The sequence below is a fragment of the Carassius gibelio genome, chromosome B5 (assembly GCF_023724105.1).
Source record: "Carassius gibelio isolate Cgi1373 ecotype wild population from Czech Republic chromosome B5, carGib1.2-hapl.c, whole genome shotgun sequence".
Classification (NCBI taxonomy): Eukaryota; Metazoa; Chordata; class Actinopteri; order Cypriniformes; family Cyprinidae; genus Carassius; species Carassius gibelio.
The window spans coordinates 3,065,923-3,083,840 of NC_068400.1; the positions used below are offsets into that span (position 1 = coordinate 3,065,923).

Below are 17,918 nucleotides of genomic sequence, written 5' to 3' on the forward strand. Positions count from 1 at the left end.
TAGCAACCGCCGAGGGTACCTTAGCAACCATCATGGGGACCCTAGCAACCGCCCTAGCAACCACCCAGGGTACCTTAGCAACCACCCTAGCAACCTCATTGCAACAGCCTAGCAACAGAGGGGCGAGTTTTGCCACTGCAAGCACCACTCACATTTTCTTCAGGAAATGTACCTTCTAGTTAGTGGTGCTTGCCGGAGGCAAAGCATCACTATTATTATCTCACATACTTATTATTATTCTTCTTCTTACTTCTTCCGTACAAAACTTCGGCGCGTAACTCGTCCCGCAGTTTTTGTCACAGACCAACCAAACAGGCGTCAAATCGTGCGGCCTATTGAGGAGAGGTGTGCTATGACTTTTATAAGCGATCGGGCGTACGATGTTCGTACAGCGGGCGAAAAATCGGCCGAAAAACGTCCCATAGGAAATGCATTACAAAAAAATTTGACGGAGCATAGCTCTGAGAGAGAATTTCGCAGAAACATGTGAATCACCACATTTGGAGAGGCTATAAGGCTGTGCGAGAACATACCTCGCAGAGGGGTACAAGTTGTACCCCTGGGGCGCTAGAGACCCCCAAAGTTGCCCCATAGACATACAATGGTGCGGGATCGCCCATGAAACACTGTGTTTTTCCTACTATGGGAAATTACATAGGGATATTGTATTGAACATAACTCGGCATCACAGTGTCATAGAGACAAGGGGGTGGGCTCATTTGAATCAAGCAACCAATCAGTCTCTCAGGATCATTATGAAGCTATCAAGCCACGCCCTAGCAACCATATAGAGCACCATAGCAACAAGCCCCATAGACTTCCATTGAAAAAGATCAAATGAATAACTTTGGATAGAAGTGTCATAGAAACATGAGGGTGGGCTCGTTTGACTCGGGCAGCAAACGGCCAATCATGTATCTCCTTCAAGACAACCTAGCCACGCCCTAGCAACCATTAAGAGCTACCTAGCAACCAAAATCCAAAGATAGATATCTTAACATCTGAAAGACATAGAAGCATGGGGGTTGGTTTATATTGTCAAGCAGACTTTGAAGTATCATCATTGGCAGCTGCAAGGCCACTCCCTAGCAACCAAACACAGTACCCTAGCAACCATTTTGCAAGATCTATATCTCTGCATCAGAACATCGTAGAGGCATGGGGGTTGGTTTATATTGACAAGTAGACTTTGGAGTATCACCATTGGCAGCTGCCAAGCCACTCCATAGCAACCAAATGGAGTACCCTAGCAACCGTTTTGCACGACCTATATCTCTGCATCAGAACATCGTACAGACATGGCGGTTGGATTTTTTGACTCATGCTAGCACACTGGACTTCCAACATGCTAGTCATGCTAGCAGTGATTAGCTACATGCTAATAGTGATTAGCTAAGTGCTCAAATGGGCTAAGAACTCTATAATAACTACATAGTGACCATCTGTGACAACTACCAACCACCTAGTAACATCATAGCAACCACCCAGGAGACCATAGCAACTGCCTAGCAACCACCCCGGGTACCCTAGCAACCGCCTAGCAACACCTTAGCAACCACCCCGATTACCCTAGCAACCACCCTGGGTACCCTAGCAATGGCCCTAGCAACCATCATGGGGACCCTAGCAACCGCCCTAGCAACCACCCCGGGTACCCTAGCAACCACATAGCAACACCCTAGCAACCACCCCGATTACCCTAGCAACCAACATGGGTACCCTAGCAACGGCCCTAGCAACCATCATGGGGACCCTAGCAACCGCCCTAGCAACCACCCCGGGTACCCTAGCAACCACATAGCAACACCCTAGCAACCACCCCGATTACCCTAGCAACCAACCTGGGTACCCTAGCAACGGCCCTAGCAACCATCATGGGGACCCTAGCAACCGCCCTAGCAACCACCCCGGGTACCCTAGCAACCACATAGCAACACCCTAGCAACCGCCCCAATTACCCTAGCAACCACCCTGGGTACCTTAGCAACGGCCCTAGCAACCATCATGGGGACCCTAGCAACCGCCCTAGCAACCACCCCGGGTACCCTAGCAACCACATAGCAACACCCTAGAAACCACCCCAATTACCCTAGCAACCACGCTGGCTACCCTAGCAACGGCCCTAGCAACCATCATAGGGACCCTAGCAACCACCCCGGGTACCCTAGCAACCACACCTTAGCAACAGAGGGTCGAGTTTTGCCACTGCAAGCACCACTCACATTTTCTTCAGGAAATGTACCTTCTAGTTAGTGGTGCTTGCCGGAGGCAAAGCATCACTATTATTATCTCACATACTTATTATTATTCTTCTTCTTACTTCTTCCGTACAAAACTTCGGCGCGTAACTCGTCCCGCAGTTTTTGTCACAGACCAACCAAACAGGCGTCAAATCGTGCGGCCTATTGAGGAGAGGTGTGCTATGACTTTTATAAGCGATCGGGCGTACGATGTTCGTACAGCGGGCGAAAAATCGGCCGAAAAACGTCCCATAGGAAATGCATTACAAAAAAATTTGACGGAGCATAGCTCTGAGAGAGAATTTCGCAGAAACATGTGAATCACCACATTTGGAGAGGCTATAAGGCTGTGCGAGAACATACCTCGCAGAGGGGTACAAGTTGTACCCCTGGGGCGCTAGAGACCCCCAAAGTTGCCCCATAGACATACAATGGTGCGGGATCGCCCATGAAACACTGTGTTTTTCCTACAATGGGAAATTACATAGGGATATTGTATTGAACATAACTCGGCATCACAGTGTCATAGAGACAAGGGGGTGGGCTCATTTGAATCAAGCAACCAATCAGTCTCTCAGGATCATTATGAAGCTATCAAGCCACGCCCTAGCAACCATATAGAGCACCATAGCAACAAGCCCCATAGACTTCCATTGAAAAAGATCAAATGAATAACTTTGGATAGAAGTGTCATAGAAACATGAGGGTGGGCTCGTTTGACTCGGGCAGCAAACGGCCAATCATGTATCTCCTTCAAGACAACCTAGCCACGCCCTAGCAACCATTAAGAGCTACCTAGCAACCAAAATCCAAAGATAGATATCTTAACATCTGAAAGACATAGAAGCATGGGGGTTGGTTTATATTGTCAAGCAGACTTTGAAGTATCATCATTGGCAGCTGCAAGGCCACTCCCTAGCAACCAAACACAGTACCCTAGCAACCATTTTGCAAGATCTATATCTCTGCATCAGAACATCGTAGAGGCATGGGGGTTGGTTTATATTGACAAGTAGACTTTGGAGTATCACCATTGGCAGCTGCCAAGCCACTCCATAGCAACCAAATGGAGTACCCTAGCAACCGTTTTGCACGACCTATATCTCTGCATCAGAACATCGTACAGACATGGCGGTTGGATTTTTTGACTCATGCTAGCACACTGGACTTCCAACATGCTAGTCATGCTAGCAGTGATTAGCTACATGCTAATAGTGATTAGCTAAGTGCTCAAATGGGCTAAGAACTCTATAATAACTACATAGTGACCATCTGTGACAACTACCAACCACCTAGTAACATCATAGCAACCACCCAGGAGACCATAGCAACTGCCTAGCAACCACCCCGGGTACCCTAGCAACCGCCTAGCAACACCTTAGCAACCACCCCGATTACCCTAGCAACCACCCTGGGTACCCTAGCAATGGCCCTAGCAACCATCATGGGGACCCTAGCAACCGCCCTAGCAACCACCCCGGGTACCCTAGCAACCACATAGCAACACCCTAGCAACCACCCCGATTACCCTAGCAACCAACATGGGTACCCTAGCAACGGCCCTAGCAACCATCATGGGGACCCTAGCAACCGCCCTAGCAACCACCCCGGGTACCCTAGCAACCACATAGCAACACCCTAGCAACCACCCCGATTACCCTAGCAACCAACCTGGGTACCCTAGCAACGGCCCTAGCAACCATCATGGGGACCCTAGCAACCGCCCTAGCAACCACCCCGGGTACCCTAGCAACCACATAGCAACACCCTAGCAACCGCCCCAATTACCCTAGCAACCACCCTGGGTACCTTAGCAACGGCCCTAGCAACCATCATGGGGACCCTAGCAACCGCCCTAGCAACCACCCCGGGTACCCTAGCAACCACATAGCAACACCCTAGAAACCACCCCAATTACCCTAGCAACCACGCTGGCTACCCTAGCAACGGCCCTAGCAACCATCATAGGGACCCTAGCAACCACCCCGGGTACCCTAGCAACCACACCTTAGCAACAGAGGGTCGAGTTTTGCCACTGCAAGCACCACTCACATTTTCTTCAGGAAATGTACCTTCTAGTTAGTGGTGCTTGCCGGAGGCAAAGCACTACTACTATTATCTCACATACTTATTATTATTATTATTATTATACTAGATCCGTACAAATTTCGGCGCGTAACTAGTCCCGCAGTTTTTGTCACAGACCAACGAAACAGGCGTCAAATCGTGCGGCCTAATCGGGAATGGTGTGCTATGACTTTTATAAGCGATCGGGCGTACGATGTTCGTACACCGGGCGAAAAAACGGGCGAAAAATCGCATAGACAATGCATTGCGGCCAACTTTGACGGATCGTAGCTCCGAGAGAGAATTTCGCAGAAACACGTGAATCTCCACATTTGGAGAGGCTATCAGGCTGTGCGAGAACATACCCCGCAGTGGGGTATAAGTTGTACCCCTGGGGCGCAAGAGCCCCCCAAAATTGGCCCTAATACAAAGTATAGGGAGGACTTTTCCTGCTATGGGACATTACATAGGGATTTTGTATTGAACATAACTCTGGATCACAGTGTCATAGAGACAAGGGGGTGGGCTCATTTGAATCAGGCAACCAATCAGTCTCTCAGGATCACTGTGAATCTATCAAGCCACGCCCTAGCAACCATATAGAGCACCATAGCAACAAGCCCCATAGACTTCCATTGAAAAAGATAAAATGAATAACTTTGGATAGAAGTGTCATAGAAACATGAGGGTGGGCTCGTTTGACTCGGGGCAGCAAACGGCCAATCATGTATCTCCTTCAAGACAACCTAGCCACGCCCTAGCAACCATTAAGAGCTACCTAGCAACCCAAAGTATAGAGAGATATCTTAACATCTGAAAGACATAGAAGCATGGGGGTTGGTTTATATTAGCAAGCGACCATTGGAGTATCATCATTGGCAGCTGCCAGGCCACTCCCTAGCAACCAAACACAGTACCCTAGCAACCGTTTTGCAAGATCTATATCTCTGCATCAGAACATCGTAGAGGCATGGGGGTTGGTTTATATTGGCGAGCAGCCTTTGGAGTATCACCATTGGCAGCTGCCAAGCCACTCCATAGCAACCAAACGGAGTACCCTAGCAACCGTTTTGCACGACCTATATCTCTGCATCAGAACATCGCACAGACATGGCGGTTGGATTTTTTGACTCATGCTAGCACACTGGACTTCCAACATGCTAGTCATGCTAGCAGTGATTAGCTACATGCTAATAGTGATTAGCTAAGTGCTCAAATGGGCTAAGAACTCTATAATAACTACATAGTGACCATCTGTGACAACTACCAACCACCTAGTAACATCATAGCAACCACCCAGGAGACCATAGCAACTGCCTAGCAACCACCCCGGGTACCCTAGCAACCGCCTAGCAACACCTTAGCAACCACCCCAAGTACCGTAGCAACTGCCTAGCAACCACCCAGGTTACCATAGCAACCGCCCTAGCAACCACCTCGGGTACCCTAGCAACCACATAGCAACACCCTAGCAACCGCCCCAATCACCCTAGCAACCACCCTGGGTACCTTAGCAACGGCCCTAGCAACCATCATGGGGACCCTAGCAACCACCCCGGGTACCCTAGCAACCACATAGCAACACCCTAGCAACCGCCCCAATTACCCTAGCAACCACCCTGGGTACCTTAGCAACGGCCCTAGCAACCATCATGGGGACCCTAGCAACAACCCCGGGTACCCTAGCAACCACATAGCAACACCCTAGCAACCACCCCGATTACCCTAGCAACCACCCTGAGTACCCTAGCAACGGCCCTAGCAACCATCATGGGGACCCTAGCAACCGCCCTAGCAACCACCCCAGGAACCCTAGCAACCACCGTGGGTACCCTAGCAACCACATAGCAACACCCTAGCAACAACCCCAATTACCCTAGCAACCACCCTGAGTACCCTAGCAACGGCCCTAGCAACCATCCTGGGGACCCTAGCAACCACCCAGATTACCCTAGCAACCACCGAGGGTACCTTAGGAACCATCATGGGGACCCTAGCAACCGCCCTAGCAACCACCCAGGGTACCTTAGCAACCACTGTAGCAACCTCATTGCAACAGCCTAGCAACAGAGGGGCGAGTTTTGCCACTGCAAGCACCACTCACATTTTCTTCAGGAAATGTACCTTCTAGTTAGTGGTGCTTGCCGGAGGCAAGGCACTACTATTATTATCTCACATACTTATTATTCTTCTTCTTCTTCTTACTTCTTCCGTACAAAACTTCGGCGCGTAACTCGTCCCGCAGTTTTTGTCACAGACCAACGAAACAGACGTCAAATCGTGCGGCCTATTGAGGAGAGGTGTGCTATGACTTTTATAAGCGATCGGGCGTACGATGTTCGTACAGCGGGCGAAAAATCGGCCGAAAAACGTCCCATAGGAAATGCATTAAAAAAAAATTTGACGGAGCATAGCTCTGACAGAGAATTTCACAGAAACATGTGAATCACCACATTTGGAGAGGCTATCAGGCTGTGCGAGAACATACCCCGCAGTGGGGTATAAGTTGTACCCCTGGGGCGCAAGAGCCCCCCAAATTTGCCCCCAATACAAAGTATAGGGAGGGCTTTTACAACTATGGGAAATTACATAGGGATTTTGAATTAAATATAACTCTGGATCACAATGCCATAGAGACAAGGGGGTGGGCTCATTTGAATCAGGCAACCAATCGGTCTCTCAGGATCACTGTGAATCTATCAAGCCACGCCCTAGCAACCATATAGAGCACCATAGCAACAAGCCCCATAGACTTCCATTGAAAAAGATCAAATGAATAATTTCGGATAGAAGTGTCATAGAAACATGAGGGTGGGCTCGTTTGACTCGGGCAGCAAACGGCCAATCATGTATCTCCTTCAAGACAACCTAGCCACGCCCTAGCAACCATTAAGAGCTACCTAGTAACCCAAAGTATAGAGAGATATCTTAACATCTGAAAGACATAGAAGCATGGGGGTTGGTTTATATTGACAAGTAGACTTTGGAGTATCATCATTGGCAGGTGACAAGCCACTCCCTAGCAACCAAACACACTACCCTAGCAACCGTTTTGCAAGATCTATATCTCCGCATCAGTACATCGTACAGGCATGGGGGTTGGATTTTTTGACTCATGCTAGCACACTGGACTTCCAACATGCTAGTCATGCTAGCAGTGATTAGCTACATGCTAATAGTGATTAGCTAAGTGCTCAAATGGGCTAAGAACTCTATAATAACTACATAGTGACCATCTGTGACAACTACCAACCACCTAGTAACATCATAGCAACCACCCAGGAGACCATAGCAACTGCCTAGCAACCAGCCAAAACACCCTAGCAACCGCCTAGCAACACCTTAGCAACCACCCCAAGTACCGTAGCAACTGCCTAGCAACCACCCAGGTTACCATAGCAACCGCCCTAGCAACCACCCCGGGTACCCTAGTAACACCCTAGCAACCGCCCCAATTACCCTAGCAACCACCCTGGGTACCTTAGCAACGGCCCTAGCAACCATCATGGGGACCCTAGCAACCGCCCTAGCAACCACCCCGGGTACCCTAGCAACCACATAGCAACACCCTAGTAACCATCCCGATTACCCTAGCAACCACCCTGAGTACCCTAGCAACGGCCCTAGCAACCATCATGGGGACCCTAGCAACCGCCTTAGCAACCACCCCGGGTACCCTAGCAACCACATAGCAACACCCTAGCAACCAACCCGATTACCCTAGCAACCACCCTGGGCACCTTAGCAACGGCCATAGCAACCATCATGGGGGCCCTAGCAACCGCCCTAGCAACCACCCCGAGTACCCTAGCAACCACATAGCAACACCCTAGCAACCACCTCGATTACCCTAGCAACCACCCTGTGTACCTTAGCAACGGCCCTAGCAACCATTACGGGGACCCTAGCAACCACCCAGATTACCCTAGCAACCACCCTTAGTACCTTAGCAACCATCATGTGGACCCTAGCAACCACCCAGGGTACCCTAGTAACCACCATAGCAACCTCATTGCAACACCCTAGCAACAGGGCGCAGAGTTTTGCCACTGCAAGCACCACTCACATTTTCTTCAGGAAATGTACCTTCTAGTGTTACTATTACTATTCACCTTGACAAAACTTTGGCACGCTACTCCTCCCGCATTTTTTGTCACAGACCCATGAATGAGGTGTCAAATCGTGCGGGATATTGAGGAGAGGTGTGCTATGACTTTTCTAAGCAATCGGACTTACGATAATCGTACAGCGGGCGAAGAAAATGTGTGAAAATATCCCATTGACTTAACATTGGAAAAACTATCTGACATCATATCTTTGGATCAGAAAGTCATAGAGGCTTGGGAGAGGGCTCTTTTGACTCGGCCTATCAAGCAGTCCATAAGTAGTGACATAACAACTTCATATCCATGCCCTAGCAACCAATTTTAGCCCCCTAGCAACTGTTTAACTACATTTAAAAGCTGTATCTCATCAAAAATAACTATATAGAAACACTGGCTTGGGCTTTTTGCATTCAGGCTGGTAAATAATCTTTAAATATCACCCCATAGACTATATAGTCACACCATAGCAACCATATAGAGCACCCTAGCAACCATGTAGCAATATAAATCCTTCTATCTCTGCTTCAAAACATCACACAGGCATCATGGGTGGCTACAGGGCGCAGAGTTTTGCCACTGCAAGCACCACTCACATTTTCTTCAGGAAATGTACCTTCTAGTGTTACTATTACTATCCACCTTGACAAAATTTCGGCACGCTACTCCTCCTGCATTTTTTGTCGCAGACCCATGAATGAGATGTCAAAACGTGCGGCTTATTGAGGAGAGGTGTGCTATGACTTTTCTAAGCAATCGGACTTACGATAATCGTACAGTGGGCGAAGAAAATGTGTGAAAATATCCCATAGACTTAACATTGGAAAAACTATCTGACATCATATCTTTGGATCAGAAAGTCATAGAGGCTTGGCAGAGGGCTCTTTTGTATCGGCCTATCAAGCAGTCCATAAGTAGTGACATAACAACTTCATAGCCACGCCATAGCAACCAATTTTAGCACCCTAGCAGCTGTTTAACAACATTTAAAAGCTATATATCATCAAAATAACCATATAGAAACACTGTCTTGGGCTTTTTGGAATCAGGCTGGTAAATGATCTTTAAATATCACTATATGAACTATATAGGCACACCATAGCAACCATATAGAGCGCCCTAGCAACCATATAGCAATATAAAGAACTTATATCACGGCTCCACGATATCAAACAGGCATCATGGGTGGCTACAGGGCGCAGAGATTTGCCACTGCAAGCACCACTCACATTTTCTTCAGGAAATGTACCTTCTAGTTAGTGGTGCTTGCCGGAGGCAAAGCATCACTATTATTATCTCACATACTTATTATTATTCTTCTTCTTACTTCTTCCGTACAAAACTTCGGCGCGTAACTCGTCCCGCAGTTTTTGTCACAGACCAACCAAACAGGCGTCAAATCGTGCGGCCTATTGAGGAGAGGTGTGCTATGACTTTTATAAGCGATCGGGCGTACGATGTTCGTACAGCGGGCGAAAAATCGGCCGAAAAACGTCCCATAGGAAATGCATTACAAAAAAATTTGACGGAGCATAGCTCTGAGAGAGAATTTCGCAGAAACATGTGAATCACCACATTTGGAGAGGCTATAAGGCTGTGCGAGAACATACCTCGCAGAGGGGTACAAGTTGTACCCCTGGGGCGCTAGAGACCCCCAAAGTTGCCCCATAGACATACAATGGTGCGGGATCGCCCATGAAACACTGTGTTTTTCCTACAATGGGAAATTACATAGGGATATTGTATTGAACATAACTCGGCATCACAGTGTCATAGAGACAAGGGGGTGGGCTCATTTGAATCAAGCAACCAATCAGTCTCTCAGGATCATTATGAAGCTATCAAGCCACGCCCTAGCAACCATATAGAGCACCATAGCAACAAGCCCCATAGACTTCCATTGAAAAAGATCAAATGAATAACTTTGGATAGAAGTGTCATAGAAACATGAGGGTGGGCTCGTTTGACTCGGGCAGCAAACGGCCAATCATGTATCTCCTTCAAGACAACCTAGCCACGCCCTAGCAACCATTAAGAGCTACCTAGCAACCAAAATCCAAAGATAGATATCTTAACATCTGAAAGACATAGAAGCATGGGGGTTGGTTTATATTGTCAAGCAGACTTTGAAGTATCATCATTGGCAGCTGCAAGGCCACTCCCTAGCAACCAAACACAGTACCCTAGCAACCATTTTGCAAGATCTATATCTCTGCATCAGAACATCGTAGAGGCATGGGGGTTGGTTTATATTGACAAGTAGACTTTGGAGTATCACCATTGGCAGCTGCCAAGCCACTCCATAGCAACCAAATGGAGTACCCTAGCAACCGTTTTGCACGACCTATATCTCTGCATCAGAACATCGTACAGACATGGCGGTTGGATTTTTTGACTCATGCTAGCACACTGGACTTCCAACATGCTAGTCATGCTAGCAGTGATTAGCTACATGCTAATAGTGATTAGCTAAGTGCTCAAATGGGCTAAGAACTCTATAATAACTACATAGTGACCATCTGTGACAACTACCAACCACCTAGTAACATCATAGCAACCACCCAGGAGACCATAGCAACTGCCTAGCAACCACCCCGGGTACCCTAGCAACCGCCTAGCAACACCTTAGCAACCACCCCGATTACCCTAGCAACCACCCTGGGTACCCTAGCAATGGCCCTAGCAACCACCCCGGGTACCCTAGCAACCACATAGCAACACCCTAGCAACCACCCCGATTACCCTAGCAACCAACATGGGTACCCTAGCAACGGACCTAGCAACCATCATGGGGACCCTAGCAACCGCCCTAGCAACCACCCCGGGTACCCTAGCAACCACATAGCAACACCCTAGCAACCACCCCGATTACCCTAGCAACCAACCTGGGTACCCTAGCAACGGCCCTAGCAACCATCATGGGGACCCTAGCAACCGCCCTAGCAACCACCCCGGGTACCCTAGCAACCACATAGCAACACCCTAGCAACCGCCCCAATTACCCTAGCAACCACCCTGGGTACCTTAGCAACGGCCCTAGCAACCATCATGGGGACCCTAGCAACCGCCCTAGCAACCACCCCGGGTACCCTAGCAACCACATAGCAACACCCTAGAAACCACCCCAATTACCCTAGCAACCACGCTGGCTACCCTAGCAACGGCCCTAGCAACCATCATAGGGACCCTAGCAACCACCCCGGGTACCCTAGCAACCACACCTTAGCAACAGAGGGTCGAGTTTTGCCACTGCAAGCACCACTCACATTTTCTTCAGGAAATGTACCTTCTAGTGTTACTATTACTATCCACCTTGACAAAATTTCGGCACGCTACTCCTCCTGCATTTTTTGTCGCAGACCCATGAATGAGATGTCAAAACGTGCGGCTTATTGAGGAGAGGTGTGCTATGACTTTTCTAAGCAATCGGACTTACGATAATCGTACAGTGGGCGAAGAAAATGTGTGAAAATATCCCATAGACTTAACATTGGAAAAACTATCTGACATCATATCTTTGGATCAGAAAGTCATAGAGGCTTGGCAGAGGGCTCTTTTGTATCGGCCTATCAAGCAGTCCATAAGTAGTGACATAACAACTTCATAGCCACGCCATAGCAACCAATTTTAGCACCCTAGCAGCTGTTTAACAACATTTAAAAGCTATATATCATCAAAATAACCATATAGAAACACTGTCTTGGGCTTTTTGGAATCAGGCTGGTAAATGATCTTTAAATATCACTATATGAACTATATAGGCACACCATAGCAACCATATAGAGCGCCCTAGCAACCATATAGCAATATAAAGAACTTATATCACGGCTCCACGATATCAAACAGGCATCATGGGTGGCTACAGGGCGCAGAGATTTGCCACTGCAAGCACCACTCACATTTTCTTCAGGAAATGTACCTTCTAGTTAGTGGTGCTTGCCGGAGGCAAAGCATCACTATTATTATCTCACATACTTATTATTATTATTATTCTTATAGATCCGTACAAATTTCGGCGCGTAACTAGTCCCGCAGTTTTAGTCACAGACCAACGAAACAGGCGTCAAATCGTGCGGCCTGATCGGGAATGGTGTGCTATGACTTTTATAAGCGATCGGGTGTACGATGTTCGTCCGGCGGGCGAAAAATCGGGCGATAAAACCCATAGACTTAACATTGGGGTCAACTTTGACGGATCGTAGCTCAGAGAGAGAATTTCGCAGAAACACGTGAATCACCACATTTGGAGAGGCTATCAGGCTGTGCGAGAACATACCCCGCAGTGGGGTATAAGTTGTACCCCTGGGGCGCAAGAGCCCCCCAAAATTGCCCCTAATACAAAGTATAGGGAGGACTTTTCCTGCTATGGGACATTACATAGGGATTTTGTATTGAACATAACTCTGGATCACAGTGTCATAGAGACAAGGGGGTGGGCTCATTTTAATCAGGCAACCAATCAGTCTCTCAGGATCACTGTGAATCTATCAAGCCACGCCCTAGCAACCATAGAGAGCGCCATAGCAACGAGCTCCATAGACTTCCATTGAAAATGATAAAATGAATAACTTTGTATAGAAGTGTCATATAAACATGAGGGTGGGCTCGTTTGACTCGGGCAGCAAACGGCCAATCATGTATCTCCTTCAAGACAACCTAGCCACGCCCTAGCAACCATTTAGAGCAACCTAGCAACCAAAAGTATAGAGAGATATCTTAACATCTGAAAGACATAGAAGCATGGGGGTTGGTTTATATTGGCGAACAGCCTTTGGAGTATCACCATTGGCAGCTGCCAAGCCACTCCATAGCAACCAAATGGAGTACCCTAGCAACCGTTTTGCACAACCTATATCTCTGCATCAGAACATCGTACAGACATGGCGGTTGGATTTTTGGACTCATGCTAGCACACTGGACTTCCAACATGCTAGTCATGCTAGCAGTGATTAGCTACATGCTAATAGTGATTAGCTAAGTGCTCAAATGGGCTAAGAACTCTATAATAAATACATAGTGACCATCTGTGACAACTACCAACCACCTAGTAACATCATAGCAACCACCCAGGAGACCATAGCAACTGCCTAGCAACCAGCCAAAACACCCTAGCAACCGCCTAGCAACACCCTAGCAACCGCCCCAATTACCCTAGCAACCACCCCGAGTACCATAGCAACGGCCCTAGCAACCATCATGGGTACCCTAGCAACCGCCCTAGCAACCACCCCGGGTACCCTAGCAACCACATAGCAACACCCTAGCAACCACCCCGATTACCCTAGCAACCACCCTGAGTACCCTAGCAACGGCCCTAGCAACCATCATGGGGACCCTAGCAACCGCCCTAGCAACCACCCCGGGTACCCTAGCAACCACATAGCAACACCCTAGCAACCACCCCGATTACCCTAGCAACCACCCTGGGTACCTTAGCAACGGCCCTAGCAACCATCATGGGGACCCTAGCAACCGCCCTAGCAACCACCCCAGGTACCCTAGCAACCACATAGCAACACCCTAGCAACCGCCCCGATTACCCTAGCAACCACCCTGGGTACCCTAGCAACGGCCCTAGAAACCATCATGTGGACCCTAGCAACCGCCCTAGCAACCACCCCGGGTACCCTAGCAACCACATAGCAACACCCTAGCAACCGCCTCGATTATCCTAGCAACCACTCTGGGTACCCTAGTAACGGCCCTAGCAACCGTCCTTGGTACCCTAGCAACCGACCTAGCAACCACCCCATGTATCCTAGCAACCTCATTGCAACACCCTAGCAACAGAGGGGCGAGTTTTGCCACTGCAAGCACCACTCACATTTTCTTCAGGAAATGTACCTTCTAGTTAGTGGTGCTTGCCGGAGGCAAGGCATCACTATTACTATCTCACATACTTATTATTATTATTAGTGGTGCTTGCCGGAGGCAAGGCACTACTATTATTATCTCACATACTTATTATTCTTCTTCTTCTTCTAGATCCGTACAAATTTCGGCGCGTAACTAGTCCCGCAGTTTTCGTCACAGACCAACGAAACAGGCGTCAAATCGTGCGCCCTAATCGGGAATGGTGTGCTATGACTTTTATAAGCGATCGGGCGTACGATGTTCGTACACCGGGCGAAAAAACGGGCGAAAAATTGCATAGACAATGCATTGCGGCCAACTTTGACGGATCGTAGCTCCGAGAGAAAATTTCGCAGAAACACGTGAATCACCACATTTGGAGAGGCTATCAGGCTGTGCGAGAACACACCCCGCATTGGGGTATAAGTTGTACCCCTGGGGGGCTAGAGCCCCCCAAATTTGCCCCCAATACAAAGTATAGGGAGGGCTTTTCCTACTGTGGGACATTACATAGGGATTTTGTATTGAACATAACTCTGGATCACAATGTCATAGAGACAAGGGGGTGGGCTCATTTCAATCAGGCAACCAATCAGTCTCTCAGGATCACTGTGAATCTATCAAGCCACGCCCTAGCAACCAAACAGAGCACCATAGCAACAAGCCCCATAGACTTCCATTGAAAAAGATCAAATTAATAACTTTTGATAGAAGTGTCATAGAAACATGAGGGTGGGCTCGTTTGACTCGGGCAGTAAACGGCCAATCATGTATCTCCTTCATGACAACCTAGCCACGCCCTAGCAACCATTAAGAGCTACCTAGCAACCCAAAGTATAGAGAGATATCTTAACATCTGAAAGACATAGAAGCATGGGGGTTGGTTTATATTAGCAAGCAACCATTGGAGTATCATCATTGGCAGCTGCCAGGCCACTCCCTAGCAACCAAACGGAGTACCCTAGCAACCGTTTTGCAAGATCTATATCTCTGCATCAGAACATCGTAGAGGCATGGGGGTTGGTTTATATTGGTGAGCAGCCTTTGGAGTATCACCATTGGCAGCTGCCAAGCCACTCCATAGCAACCAAACGGAGTACCCTAGCAACCGTTTTGCACGACCTATATCTCTGCATCAGAACATCGTACAGACATGGCGGTTGGATTTTTTGACTCATGCTAGCACACTGGACTTCCAACATGCTAGTCATGCTAGCAGTGATTAGCTACATGCTAATAGTGATTAGCTAAGAGCTCAAATGGGCTAAGAACTCTATAATAACTACATAGTGACCATCTGTGACAACTACCAACCACCTAGTAACATCATAGCAACCACCCAGGAGACCATAGCAACTGCCTAGCAACCAGCCAAAACACCCTAGCAACCGCCTAGCAACACCTTAGCAACCACCCCAAGTACCATAGCAACTGCCTAGCAACCACCCAGGTTACCATAGCAACCGCCCTAGCAACCACCCCGGGTACCCTAGCAACCACATAGCAGCACCCTAGCAACCAACCCGATTACCCTAGCAACGGCCCTAGCAACCATCATGGGGACCCTAGCAACCGCCCTAGCAACCACCCCGGGTACCCTAGCAACCACATAGCAACACCCTAGCAACCGCCCCGATTACCCTAGCAACCACTCTGGGTACCCTAGCAACGGCCCTAGCAACCATCATTGGGACCCTAGCAACCGCCCTAGCAACCACCCCGGGTACCCTAGCAACCACATAGCAGCACCCTAGCAACCACCCCGATTACCCTAGCAACCACCCTGGGTACCCTAGCAACGGCCCTAGCCACCATCATGGGGACCCTAGCAACCGCCCTAGCAACCACCCCGGGTACCCTAGCAACCACATAGCAACACCCTAGCAACCGCCCCGATTACCCTAGCAACCACTCTGGGTACCCTAGCAACGGCCCTAGCAACCATCATGGGGACCCTAGCAACCGCCCTAGCAACCACCCCGGGTACCCTAGCAACCACATAGCAACACCCTAGCAACCACCCCGATTACCCTAGCAACGGCCCTAGCAACCATCATGGGGACCCTAGCAACCGCCCTAGAAACCACCCCAGGTACCCTAGCAACCAAATAGCAACACCCTAGCAACCACCCCGATTACCCTAGCAACCACCCTGGGTACCCTAGCAACGGCCCTAGCAACCATCATAGGGACCCTAGCAACCACCCCGGGTACCCTAGCAACCACACCTTAGCAACAGAGGGGCGAGTTTTGCCACTGCAAGCACCACTCACATTTTCTTCAGGAAATGTACCTTCTAGTGTTACTATTACTATTCGCCTTGACAAAACTTTGGCACGCTACTCCTCCCGCATTTTTTGTCACAGACCCATGAATGAGGTGTCAAATCGTGCGGGATATTGAGGAGAGGTGTGCTATGACTTTTCTAAGCAATCGGACTTACGATAATCGTACAGCGGGCGAAGAAAATGTGTGAAAATATCCCATTGACTTAACATTGGAAAAACTATCTGACATCATATCTTTGGATTAGAAAGTCATAGAGGCTTGGGAGAGGGCTCTTTTGACTCGGCCTATCAAGCAGTGCATAAGTAGTGACATAACAACTTCATATCCATGCCCTAGCAACCAATTTTAGCCCCCTAGCAACTGTTTAACTACATTTAAAAGCTGTATCTCAGCAAAAATAACTATATAGAAACACTGGCTTGGGCTTTTTGCATTCAGGCTGGTAAATAATCTTTAAATATCACCCCATAAACTATATAGTCACACCATAGCAACCATATAGAGCACCCTAGTAACCATGTAGCAATATAAATCCTTCTATCTCTGCTTCAAAACATCACACAGGCATCATGGGTGGCTACAGGGCGCAGAGTTTTGCCACTGCAAGCACCACTCACATTTTCTTCAGGAAATGTACCTTCTAGTTAGTGGTGCTTGCCGGAGGCAAAGCACTACTACTATTATCTCACATACTTATTATTATTCTGCTTCTTATAGATCCGTACAAATTTCGGCGCGTAACTAGTCCCGCAGTTTTCGTCACAGACCAACGAAACAGGTGTCAAATCGTGCGGCCTATACGGGAATGGTGTGCTATGACTTTTATAAGCGATCGGGCGTACGATGTTCGTCCGGCGGGCGATAAATCGGGCGATAAATCCCATAGACAATGCATTGCGGCCAACTTTGACGGATCGTAGCTCCGAGTGAGAATTTCGCAGAAACATGTGAATCACCACATTTGGAGAGGCTATCAGGCTGTGCGCGATCATACCCCGCAATGGGGTATAAGTTGTACCCCTGGGGCGCAAGAGCCCCCCAAAGTTGCCCCATACTAAGCCAATGGTGAGGGATCGCCCATGAAACAATGTGTTTTTCCTACTGTGGGAAATTACATAGGGATTTTGCATTGAACATAACTATGGATCACATAGTCATAGAGACAAGGGGGTGGGCTCATTTGAATCAGGCAACCAATCAGACTCTCATGATCATTATGAAGCTATCAAGCCACGCCCTAGCAACCATATAGAGCACCATAGCAACAAGCTCCATAGACTTCCATTGAAAAATATAAAATGAATAACTTTGGATAGAAGTGTCATAGAAACATGAGGGTTGGCTCGTTTGACTCGGGGCAGCAAAT

The 17,918-nt window shown here is 48.4% G+C and overlaps 2 long non-coding RNA genes across 2 annotated transcripts in view; one reads left to right on the top strand and one right to left on the bottom strand.

Moving 5' to 3' along the window:
• Positions 1 to 3,643: 3,643 nt before the first annotated feature.
• The window catches only part of LOC127957867 (uncharacterized), a 50,246-nt gene continuing 35,971 nt past the window's right edge, over positions 3,644 to 17,918 (bottom strand). Inside the window, exons 2-3 of the long non-coding RNA XR_008153879.1 lie at positions 11,187 to 11,433; positions 3,644 to 3,932 (exon numbers count right to left, since the gene is read on the bottom strand). This is a non-coding gene — a long non-coding RNA (uncharacterized LOC127957867). The remainder of the gene's footprint in view (positions 3,933 to 11,186; positions 11,434 to 17,918) is intronic.
• The window catches only part of LOC127957870 (uncharacterized), a 43,698-nt gene continuing 42,618 nt past the window's right edge, over positions 16,839 to 17,918 (top strand). The window contains exon 1 of the long non-coding RNA XR_008153882.1: positions 16,839 to 17,330. This is a non-coding gene — a long non-coding RNA (uncharacterized LOC127957870). The remainder of the gene's footprint in view (positions 17,331 to 17,918) is intronic.